The sequence below is a fragment of the Hibiscus syriacus genome, unplaced genomic scaffold, assembly GCF_006381635.1.
Source record: "Hibiscus syriacus cultivar Baekdansim isolate YM2019G1 unplaced genomic scaffold, ASM638163v2 tig00000003_pilon, whole genome shotgun sequence".
Classification (NCBI taxonomy): Eukaryota; Viridiplantae; Streptophyta; class Magnoliopsida; order Malvales; family Malvaceae; genus Hibiscus; species Hibiscus syriacus.
Genome location: NW_024061753.1, coordinates 467,658 through 479,942, shown reverse-complemented (window position 1 = coordinate 479,942; position 12,285 = coordinate 467,658).

The following is a 12,285-nucleotide window of genomic DNA, read 5'->3' as shown; positions in this document are numbered from 1 at the left end:
TATGAAATGTCAAACAATAACATGCAATTAACTATTTTGTAGAAACACAATTTATGTGTCTAGCATTACCCTTGTAGGTCATTCTTCTCTCGAAAACACTCACCAACTTACAAGGAAAAACAATATCTCTCTAATAATCCAAATAACCATCTTAGAATGCTACGACAAAACAATCATTAAAAACCTTTTTTGTACTCAATGCTGCTCTCACAGACACTGATGTTACTCACGATGTACTCATCTCTCGATGCATTACTATGCAATTTATATCACTACAAACAAGCCAAACAAAAACTTAAGCAACATCAATCAATGACACTAAGGCAAACCAAATAAACATGACATTCATCAAATATATTCAAAATAAAAGATCCAAGTTTAACTTCTCAACATATAATAAAAATAATTCATATTAAATGAACAAAAACCCCTTTTTAGTTTGATCTAGATCACTAAGATGACACCCAATCGATCGTTAGCCACCAATCTCAAAGTTTTTATCACTCCACATCCAAGTGTTATTTTCCCCAAGGATTTAAGGCTTCACTGGTCGGTGGAAGGAGAGAAAAATTACACATACACATACACATACACACACACACACACACACACACACACACGTACACGTACACGTACACGTACACGTACACGTACACGTACACGTACACGTGCACGTACACGTACACGTACACGTACACGTACACGTACACGTGCACGTACACGTATTAAATATGCTACTCAAATTAATAATATTGGTTCATATTATCCATATATAAAATAACATAAAACAATTCAGTATATCCATTACAAACCAGTTTCCAAAATAGTTAAACACAACTAATAGGGAATTTGTAGTACATGCCGCTAAACTAAGTCAAAATTACATCATAGGTTCTCTTACTGATATTGTAGTATAATTCTTGACGGTTGGAGTTGCTCTGTACTCTTTACTTCTAATCCTAGGTTTTACCTACGCGTGAAAATCATCACACGCTAAGTATATACTTAGTGAGACATAATAAAACAAATAAGGCATTTTAAAAGCATGAGTAAGCCATTATAAGATCAAAATATGATTTATCATGTAAAATACATAAAAGCATATAAACTAACTTGATTAGCCAAGTTTTCATCAAATAACCTGCTAAATAGTTTTTCGTATGCCTAGCATACTTATAAATCAGTGTATTCCCAATACATCCATTTACAACCCAATGTATGATAAATGAGAATTCAGGGTACAAAATAACATGAAACTAATCAATTTTGGAATAGTAATTTTGTAAGACTACCATTCTTGCACACAAAGTACCATAGTACACAAAGTACTACTCCAAGTACATAAAGTACTCTTACCATATTACACTAAGTACTACTCCAAGTAGACAAAGTACTATTACCATAGTACACAAAGTACTACTCCAAGTAGACAAAGTACTCTTATGAAAATGAAATAAGCATTTTCTAAATCGATAGATATCCAACTCACACCAAGTATGCCAATTACATACATAATGCTAAAGTACAAAAGGTACTATTACAATGTCACCTTATTATGATATTATTTCTGCACTTATAACTTTCCATGTACATACAATAGGCTTTAAAATCCAAATTGCAGGTTAAACATTTATTTCAAACCATCAATAAATAATAATTTATATGAAACACATATATTCGTTTTAGGGCGGTGTGGTTCACACCCTGAAATCATTCGTAAAATCATTTTCATAAACTTTAAGAAAATTTTTCAAAATACGGTAAAACATACTTTTATGAAAACATTCGAGGTTGGCTTATCGTAAGTCGTCCTCATATCATATAAGTACATAATAAATGCACTCACTTGGTATGCCTCACTATTATGCCTTACTGTAGTCCGATTATTCTGAAACTTTTTACTTTTTCCTTTTTCCTTTTTGTTTTGTTTGTCTCACGAATTTGATTACAATTTCACAACCATCCATATTCACACATACAAATATAAAATACAATGTTAGTATACTTACTAACATTTATACAAAATAATAATACTCAAAAGTATTATTATTTTCGAATTCTTTTAAAATGCATCCTAACTTTTTACTTTTTATTCACAATGAGCCCTTGTCATAAATTTTTCAATTAAAGCCCAAATAATCCCAATAATTTTTTAGCATTAAACTTATAGCCCATATCTCAACAATTCCAAAATTACCACTTAAGTCATTAACTTTCTCAATATTTACCATTTTGTACTTTAGCTTTACCAACTTTCCAAATTGGCTTAATTTCACATTCTAACTTCAATTTCAGCCCTTAAACAATAATTTCCAGTAGTATACATTAAATTTTAACAAATTTCACAACCATTCATAGCTATTCCAAAATAACCAAATTGGTCCCCCAACTTTTCAAAAATTACACAATGGTTCCCAAATTTTTCCAAGGCTTGCAACATACTTCCTACATCAATTCCAGCCCTTTAATAATTTTTCCATAATTTGTTTCACTCAGCAATACCATGACCCAATGCTTTAACCTTTAAATCTAGGATTTCATGATTTTGCTCGATTTTAATTCGATTCAAGCATTAAATCAACTTCCAAATAACTTTACAACATCTCTATAATCAAATCCCTAATCAACTCTCATCAAAACACAAAGTTCTACAATTTCCTCTTTTGGCCGAAAATCATAGAATAATTTTTAGGAAGTTTGAACATGTTTTAATCATAAATCAAGCTTGAAAATGAATCTACAACCTCAAAAATATCAAGATTGATCATCAATTTCATGAACCCTAGTGTGAAAACAAACCCTAAGATTTGGGATCTTTGAAATCAAGCTAGTTGAGCCAGCATAATTGGTACTAAAAGATATCATTTTTCGAATAGATCACTTTTATATTTCACATTATAACTTGAAATCCAAATAAAATAGCTCAAAAATGGAAATCAAATTTTTTTTGTCTTACCTTTGGAAGTTCGTGGAAAACTTGGAGAAGATGATAACAATTTGACATGAATTTTAGATAATTTCATGCTAAATTTATCTTTAATTTAACTTTAATGAAAATTAAATTCAATAAATTGGGAAAAGACCAATTTACCCTTAATGAAACTTTATATTTACCATCCATCCAAGACACCTCAACCTTATCATCTTTTTAAATTCAAAGATGGACAAACAAAATCTTACTTTACCGATTTGACCTTGCCTTTTTTCAAAACCTACAATCTTGCCACTTTAATCTAACGGTCCAAATTAAATATGTAATTAAATCCTACTAATATCCAAAGATTTATTTTATTTTCCAACATTTTAAAATTTGGAAATAATATTTTTAGTTCTAACTTATCATCCTTCAGATTTTTCTAAAATTTTTATTTGATCCGATTTACCGAATTTTTTCTCAAACTTCATTGCTTTATAACTTTTAATACAAAACCCGTATTATAAATCTCATTCCCACATAAACGTTATTCTTGAGATAGACTATTTTTTTACGAGGCCAAAATGTAACTTTTTTAAAATTACTATTTTAGACCCTTAATGTTTCCAAAGTTTCTACTTTGGTCACTAAACTTTCAAAATTTACATTTTAGTCATTAACCAAATCCATTTATGAAACAAAATCCTTATTGAGAAAATTACCACTTAGGTCCTTAAACTTTCCCAATTTTCTACATCGACCATCAAACTTTCAAATTTTACATTTTGGTCACTATCAAAAAATTTGGGGTATTACAACTCTCCCCCTTAAATAAAATTCATCCTCGAATTTAAGACTTTATACTTTTGTCAAAGCACTTTAACTAGAAGAATCTTCTTGCTATACAGTTCTTTGATTTCTCGAACCAAGATCCGTACTGGTTCTTCTTCATAAGTCAAATCTAGTCGAATCTCAATTTCCTCTGATGCAATGATATGTGAAGGATTTGCTCGATACTTTCTAAGCATCGACACATGAAAAACATTATGAACTTTGCCTAATTCTTGAGGTAATGCTAACTGATAAGCTACCGGTCTGACTCTCTTTAAGATCTCATAAGGTTCAATGAATCTTGGACTAAATTTTCCTTTGCACCCCAAAATGAAATATCTTTTTCCAAGGCGATATTTTAAGAAAACTTTATCGCCTTCTTGAAATTCAATCTCCTTTTGCTTCAAGTCTACTTAAGACTTAGGTCGATCAAATGCCATCTTGAGATTATCTTGAATTATCTTCACGTTATCCTCAGCCTCTTTCAATAAATCATGGCTAACCAGATTCTGATCTTTTAACTCAAACCAATTTAATGGTGTTCGGCATTTTCTCCCAGATAAAGCTTCGTATGGATCCATCTTGATGCTCGGTTGATAACTGTTGTTGTAGGTAAATTCTGCTAAAGGAAAATATTTTCCCAAGATCCCTTGAAATCAATCACACATGCCCTTAGCATATCTTCTAATATCTGAATAGTACACTATGACTGACCATCCGTATGCGAATGAAAGGCCGTACTAAAATTTAATCTAGTACCCATATCTTTATGCAATGAATTCCAAAATCTTGAAGTGAACCTTGGATCTATGTCGGATATGATCGATACTGGCACTCCATGCAGCTGAACTATCTCCTTTACATATAACTCTGCGGAATTATCCAATGCATAGTTCATTCGCACTGAAATGAAATTTGTCGACTTAGTTAACCTATCAACTATCACCCAAATGGAATCATTCTTATCCTATGTCAAAGGTAGCCATGTAACAAAATCCATAGTGACTCTTTACATCCTGATACATCTTGCTCTCACCTGGATGCATAGTTAGCGGTCTAAAATGTACCTCAGAAAGAATATCTTTCTTCAACTCATTAACATGTGGATTGCAAATTATTCCACAGTAATACAAACATCCATTAAACTTTACTTTAAAGTCTTTAGTCTCACATTTTTTCCACAAATGCAAAATTTTCCAAGCATCTCCCGTCTTTACTTCAAAATTCTCTTAACACTTATCAGTCTAAGTAAATGAAACATTCTTTCTCAGGACCTTGGTCAATGGATAAGTAATCATTGAAAAGTTTTTAACAAACCTTCGATAATAACCAGCTAGTCCCAAGAAACTTCGAACCTCTAAAACATTCTTTAGAGGTTTCCACTCCACTATTGCTTGAACTTTCTTATGATCAACTCTTATGCCTTCTTCCGTGACTACATGACCAAGACAATCAACTTTTTACAACCAAAACTCATACTTTGATAGCTTAGCATATAACTTTTTATCCTTAAGTATCTCGAGCACAGCACAGAGATGAGCATCATGTTCTATCTTTGTTTTTGAGTATATCATAATATCATCAATAAATACCATCACAAACTAAAATGACATCTGGAATTTCCCGAATTGTGGGAACATCTTACGATCCTACTTTCGATTCTTGACTATCTATAACCTTAGCTAAAAAAGTTATGCATCCTTATTACATTATTTTAATCATAACCATTTCTTATATCAAATTAGTGATGATTTCGCTTTTTCATCAATCACTAAAATTTCCAATTTCTCCGCATTTTTCTAAATTAATCCCTTCTTGCTACCATAAACCCAATCATAATGCAAAGACAACCAATCCTTGCTCAAAATGATCTAAAAATTATTAAATGACAATTCCATCAGATTCATCAGGAACATAAGCTCCTGAATCTTTATCGGATATTTACTATCTATCATACTAACACTTGCATCATGACCCATAGGTCTTCCGCCATAATAACACTTGTTATCAAATCGAATTGAATATCTTTACTTTAGAATTCCTTATTTCATTCCTAATGTAATTTGTATAACGTTTCCATATCCATGGAAATTATTCTTGAGCAGTTGAAACATTTTCCAACTCAAATGAAAGCCTAAATATCCACGTCGTTCAATAAAAAAAACTTGACAAATTTGTAGCAATAACTTTATAGCAGTTAATGCTAAAATCACACTAGTAAACAAATTTTCTCTTTTTCCTATCATTACAAACTTGACACTTTTCAAGTTCTTGAGAATCAATCTCAATATAAGCAATAATTCATTGTAGTATAGAATGGTTAGACAACCCATTTTACCAATATTACCTTCAAAAAGTAACTCTGTCAAGTCCATAAAACTTAACTCATAGTCATTTGATTCACTAATAACTCAACTTTTTGTAAACTTTTAGCGGACAACTTATTTACCGCTTACACATTTCCTTTTACTCAATTCAACAATGCTTTAAACAATTTAATGCTTAACTTAAATATTTCTCAATTATTTAAGCTTACCTGAAGAAACCTTAGAGTCATCACTAAATTCAGAAATATCCTTTGGATCTTCATCCGATTTAACTTCTCTTGTAAGCTATTCTAACTTTTTAATAGATTCCTCAAATACAAAAACTTAATTAAACGCTGAGGCATTTCTTCCACAAAATTGAGGAAAATCCCTAACAACTTCAACTCTTCTAGTATCTGATACTGAAGTCATGTAGGATTCTTTTGGGTAGATTTCAATCTCAACATTGTTTTCAACATAATCAACTTTCTTACGTTTGTCTTTAGTTTCAGACATCTGAACACATTCAAAACCATCTTACATTAGTGAAGAGTAACTTTACTCCCTAATAAGCATCATCATAGTATATATAAAACTATCAGTAAACTTTTGACATCCTAGTGCCATGTATACATTCTTAACAAAAATTAAGACTCATTTCATGTCCAAAAACCGCTAAACCTATAGCTCTGATACCAACAAATGTAACACCCATTTCCCGTATATATCTCCATACTTGAGTCACATATGTCACATGACTTTCAAAACATTTCAGTACTTGAAAACCAGTAAAATTTTGTTTCTTTAAATAAAACAATTTAATAATATAGTTTATAAAACATTCTTCATATATATATATATATATTAAATATGTCTACACAAATTAATAATAATGGTTCATATTATCCATATGTAAAATAGCATAAACGATTCAGTATATCCATTACAAAAAGCGTTTTTTAATAGATCACTTTTCTATTTCATGTTATAACTTGAAATCCAAATAAAATAACTAAAAAATGGGAACCAAATTTTTTTCTCTTACCCTCAGAAGCTCATGACATACTTGGAGAAGATGATAACAATTTGACTTGAATTTTAGAAAATTTCATGCTAAATTTATCATTAATTTTACTTTAATTAATATTAAATTCATTAAATTGGGAAAAGATCAATTTATCCTTAATGAAACTTCATATTTACCATCCAAACAAGACACATCAACCTTATCATCTTCTTAAAGTAAAATATGGACAAACAAAATCTTACTTTATCGATTTGCCTTTGCCTTTTTTCCAAAAATTATAATCTTATCACATTAATCTAAATGTCTAAATTAAACATGGAATTAAATCCTAATATCCAAAGATTTATATTATTTTCCAACATTTTAAAATTTAGAAATAAAATTTTTAGGTTTAACTTATCATCCTTCAGATTTTTCTAAAATTTTTATTCGATCCGATTTACTGAAATTTTCCTCAAACTTCATTGCTTTATAACTTCTAATACAAAACCTGTATTAAAATTATAATTCCCGTATAAATGTTATTCTTGAGATAAACTATTTATTTAAGCGGCCAAAATTTAACTTTTTAAAATTAACATTTTGGTCTATATACTTTTCCATAGTTTATACTTTGGTCACTAAACTTTCAAAATTTACATTTTGGTCATTAACCAAATCCATTTATGGAGTAAAATTATTATTGAGAAAAATTACCACTTAGGTCCTTAAAATTTCCCAATTCTATACTTTTACTATCAAACTTTCAAATTATACATTTTGGTCACTATCAAAAAATTTGAGGTATTACACATTTAGCTTAACTAGAGCTTCTACTCATCACAACTACTTGTCAATGTAGAAGTAGTAATATGGCACAACCAATGAACACCCTAGCCTTTTAAGTAGAGTCATCCTGTTAAGACTTTCATTCACTCATGCTATTCAAGACTATCTTTCCTACTTAATATTCACTAAGCATACCGAACTTGCCTTAGCAACGGAGTGTCCTATAGCTAAAAGATTATCGTGAACAATTTCCTCAGCTAGAGCCAGTTAAGCACCTCTAGTGGTTCACTTAGAACTTAGAAAAATGTATTTAATAGATTTTTTTAAACATAAAAGATAATTAAATATTCTCCAAAATTCCCACAATTCAACCAAGCATGACATTTGATAAATAATTATAGCATTACAAGAATCATTAAGGCAATCTCAAGTTGTCTCTAAATTATAACATTCTCCACATTAGATTACTATCGAAAATTATCTCATCATAACGACATGAAAAGTCTTAGTAATTATTTGTCTATCTAAATGTCATGGAAATATGGAAACAAAAACACAACAATGCACAATACAAGACATGAACAACCCAAAAAATCAGCACACCCTCAAACCTGATAGGTGTATTACTCTCAATGCGTGTAAAAATAAAATATGGGAGAAGGGACAAAAATACTCCCATAATGACATTGAAGATGTTGTGCAACAATGGAAGTCTGGAATTCAAGACGATACTAGGCAACAATGGTTGTTTGTAACTACAATCGATGCTAGAAAGCAAAGGCAACAGGTAATGGCGGATGACGTAAATATTGATGTAGGAACAGTACCTAAAAAATAGAAAATTAAATTTTGAAAGAAAATAAAATGTTAAACTAATCTAATGTCAAAATTGACCTATTGAAAATAATAAAAAGGCTAGTTGTTCACATAGTGAAAGGGAAATAATGTTGTGAGGTGGTCCATCGTAATAATGCTTGAAACGTTAGCCATTAATTTTGAACATGCTTCAATCTATGAAGTTTTTAAGCATGATTGCTCCATGAGGTAATACGTCAACTACTTCAAAAGTTCCAAACCACCTGGATTTTAACTTCCTTTAGAATAACTATAATCTTGAATTGAACAAAAATACTTATTGTCCATTATGGAATTACCATGGCATTATGTTCTTATCATACCATCGCTTAATTTTTTCTTTTTAAATCTTCACACTTTCATAGGTATTATTGTGAAGTTCTTCCATCTCATTCAAGTCAAACAATCTTCTTTCTCCCACTGCATCAAGGTTAAAATTCAATCTTTTAAGTGCTCATATTGCTTTATGTTATAACTTGACTAGCAAATGACATGCCTTCCCATAGACTAAAAGGAATGGTGCAGACATACCCAACGAGATTTTGTAGGTTGTATGATATACCCATAATGCTTCATCCAATTGCAGAGACTAATCTTTTCTTAATGGATTTAAAACCTTTTTTAAAATTTTCTTGATTTCATAGTTTGAAACCTCGGCTTTTCTATTAGACTTGTGATGGTATGTTGTATCAATGTGATGCTTCACCCTATACTATAGCAAACCATTAACAACCAACTTAAATTTAAAACAGGAACCCTCATTAATAATAAAAGCTCTCAGTGTTCCAAAGCGAGTGGTGATGTTCTTGTGAAGGAACTTCAAAACTTATTTAGCATCATTTGCAGATAATGCTACAACTTCCACACACTTTGGGACATAGTCCACATCAACAAGAATATAATTTTTTTTATTGATGATGGGTAGGGTCCAATGAAGTTTAATCCCCAAACGTTGAACAACTCAATTTTCAGTATTACTTACATTTGCTTTTCATTACAACGAGAAATGCTACCAGTTCTTAAAAATGATAATGTTCTTAAAAAATCATTAGCATCTTTAAATAGAGTTGGCCAATATAAACCACATTAAAAAAATTTGGAAGTGGTACAAATCCCTCCAAAGTGACCACCATAGGGTGTATTATAAGAATGATACAATATGCTCTATGTTTCACATTCTAAAACATATAGTCTCACAATTTGATTCATATTGTTTGAACAAATAAGGCTTATCCCAATGATAAAACTTAACATCTATACAAAAATTTCTTATTTCCTTAGTTGTTAACTTTTGGTGGCAGCCATGCATTCATCAAGTAGATTATAATGTGTACATACCAAGGCAATGCTTTGATAGCAAGAAGTCTTTCATATGAAAAATAGTCGGCAATCAAAATTTTACTTCAATATTCATATCCAGATTCTGAACGAGACAAGTGATCAGTCACATGATTTTTATAACCCTTCTTATCTCTAATCTTAAAATTAAACTCTTGCATTAGCAGCACTCATCGTACCAGTCTTGGTTTGGTGTCTTTCTTTGCAAACAAGTGTCTTAATGTTGAGTGATCTAAGTAAACAATTATATTTATTCCAACAAGATAACATCTAAATTTATCAAAGGCGAACACAACAACAAGCAATTCCTTCTCGATGGTTATGTAATTGGTTTGAGCATCATTCAAGGTTCTTATAGAATATTGTATAGCATTGAAGATTTTATTTTTCGTTGTCCCAACACTGCTCCAACAACATGATCACTTGCATCGCACATTAATTCAAATGGAACATTTCAATCAAGTGCAACAAAAATTGGAGCATTCACTAATTTTAGCTTGATTATTTTATAAGAATCAGGGGCTTCAACATCAATGATAAATTTCCTATTGTTCTCCAGCAATGAGCAAAGTGTTCTAGTAATCTTCGAGGATCTTTGATGAATCATCGATAAAAACTAGTGTGTCATAGAAAACTCCTTATTTCTTTGATATTAGTGGGATTTGGCAACCTTCCAACGACTTCAACTTTGGCTGTTCACCTCAATGCCATGATGTAAGATACCATGTATTTTTACTATTCATTCAGTCACCATAAAGTGGCATTTCTCCTAATTGATAACTAGATTTGTTTATTCGCATCATTGCAAAACTGTAGCTAGGTCATCAAGACACTGGTAGAAGCATTGGCAGAAGACAGAAAATTTATCCATGAATATCTAAAGAAAGTATTCAACCATGTCATAAAACTATGACCATCATTGATATGATCGCCAATGGAAATGACCCGGAGTAGTACCCAAGTGGGCCCATCACAAATGCAAAAGCTATGAAGTTTTAAGCAGCCATGGAAAGTTTGTTTACATCAAGCTTGGGATGTGAAGAATGATGAATAACAAGGGAGGAACACTTTACTTTTCTTATGCATGAATTTGTACGAGAATTTAAAGTTTGTATAACATTCATTGCATTTAATAAGTGTGATGTTCATTAAAAGAAAGCATTTCATTTAAGTTGCTAGTTCATTAAAACATGCATTGCATTTAATATGCTAATTCATTTAGGGAAGTAGTTTATTTATGCATCTACATCATTTAATAAGTTACTTCATTTATGCATCTAGTCCATTTAATAAAGTTAGCTCATTGATTATACTAGTTCATTCATTTAACTAGTTCATTGAACAAACTACCTCTAATTATTTTCATGTATGTTTTTAATTAATGTTTGAACAAAGTTTACCTTTGTGTCTAGGTGTATTCACATGGAAAAGAAACTTGAACCAAGGAGGATTCCTTTCATCTTTAACTATAAGATGAGAAATTCAAATCCATCTTTATTCACACATTCATGGCATTGAAGGCTTAATTATCATCCATGTTCAAGGGTTGTTGAAATTTTTCTTAAGACATGAAATAACAAGCATTCAAACCATGCATTCAAGGACTTATTTATCATTTTTTGAAGGTTATTCACGTTCTAACAAGGGACATACAATGAAAGTTGGTTTTAAATCACTTATTATCACCATGAAGTGATAAAAGTCAACATGGAGCAAGAAGGGACACACTAAGGTGGACGAAAAGGGTGTCTATATTCATGCAAAGTCCATATTCATTCCCTTTTTAATCATAAAAAAGAAAAGCAAGGTAGCCCAAGAGCCTATCACCCCTTGGAATAAATTAAGGCTATATTCATCCTAAATTAAGTCCAAATTCATCCCCATAACACCAAGATGGGCGGCCATATAAAGAGAGAAGAAAGGACAAACCATTTAAGTGTATTCAAGTGCATTAAGATGAGTATTCATCTCTTATTTGTAAACCTTTCATATGCTTCCTAGAAACACTATAAAGAGGCACCTTAGGATCATTAAAAAACACACTTTTTGCTTTTTATAAAAATCCTTTGAGATTATTTACTTTCATCCTAGTTTTCTAAGAACTTTATCGACTTCAAGTTGATCTTATAGTCTTTATCCATCCAGTTTGTTATAGCGTTGGTTCCTAGCTCTTCTATAGCTAGCGGGTCACGTTATATATCCTACCATTTCACTTCCAATTTGATATATTGTTGGTTACTAACTTA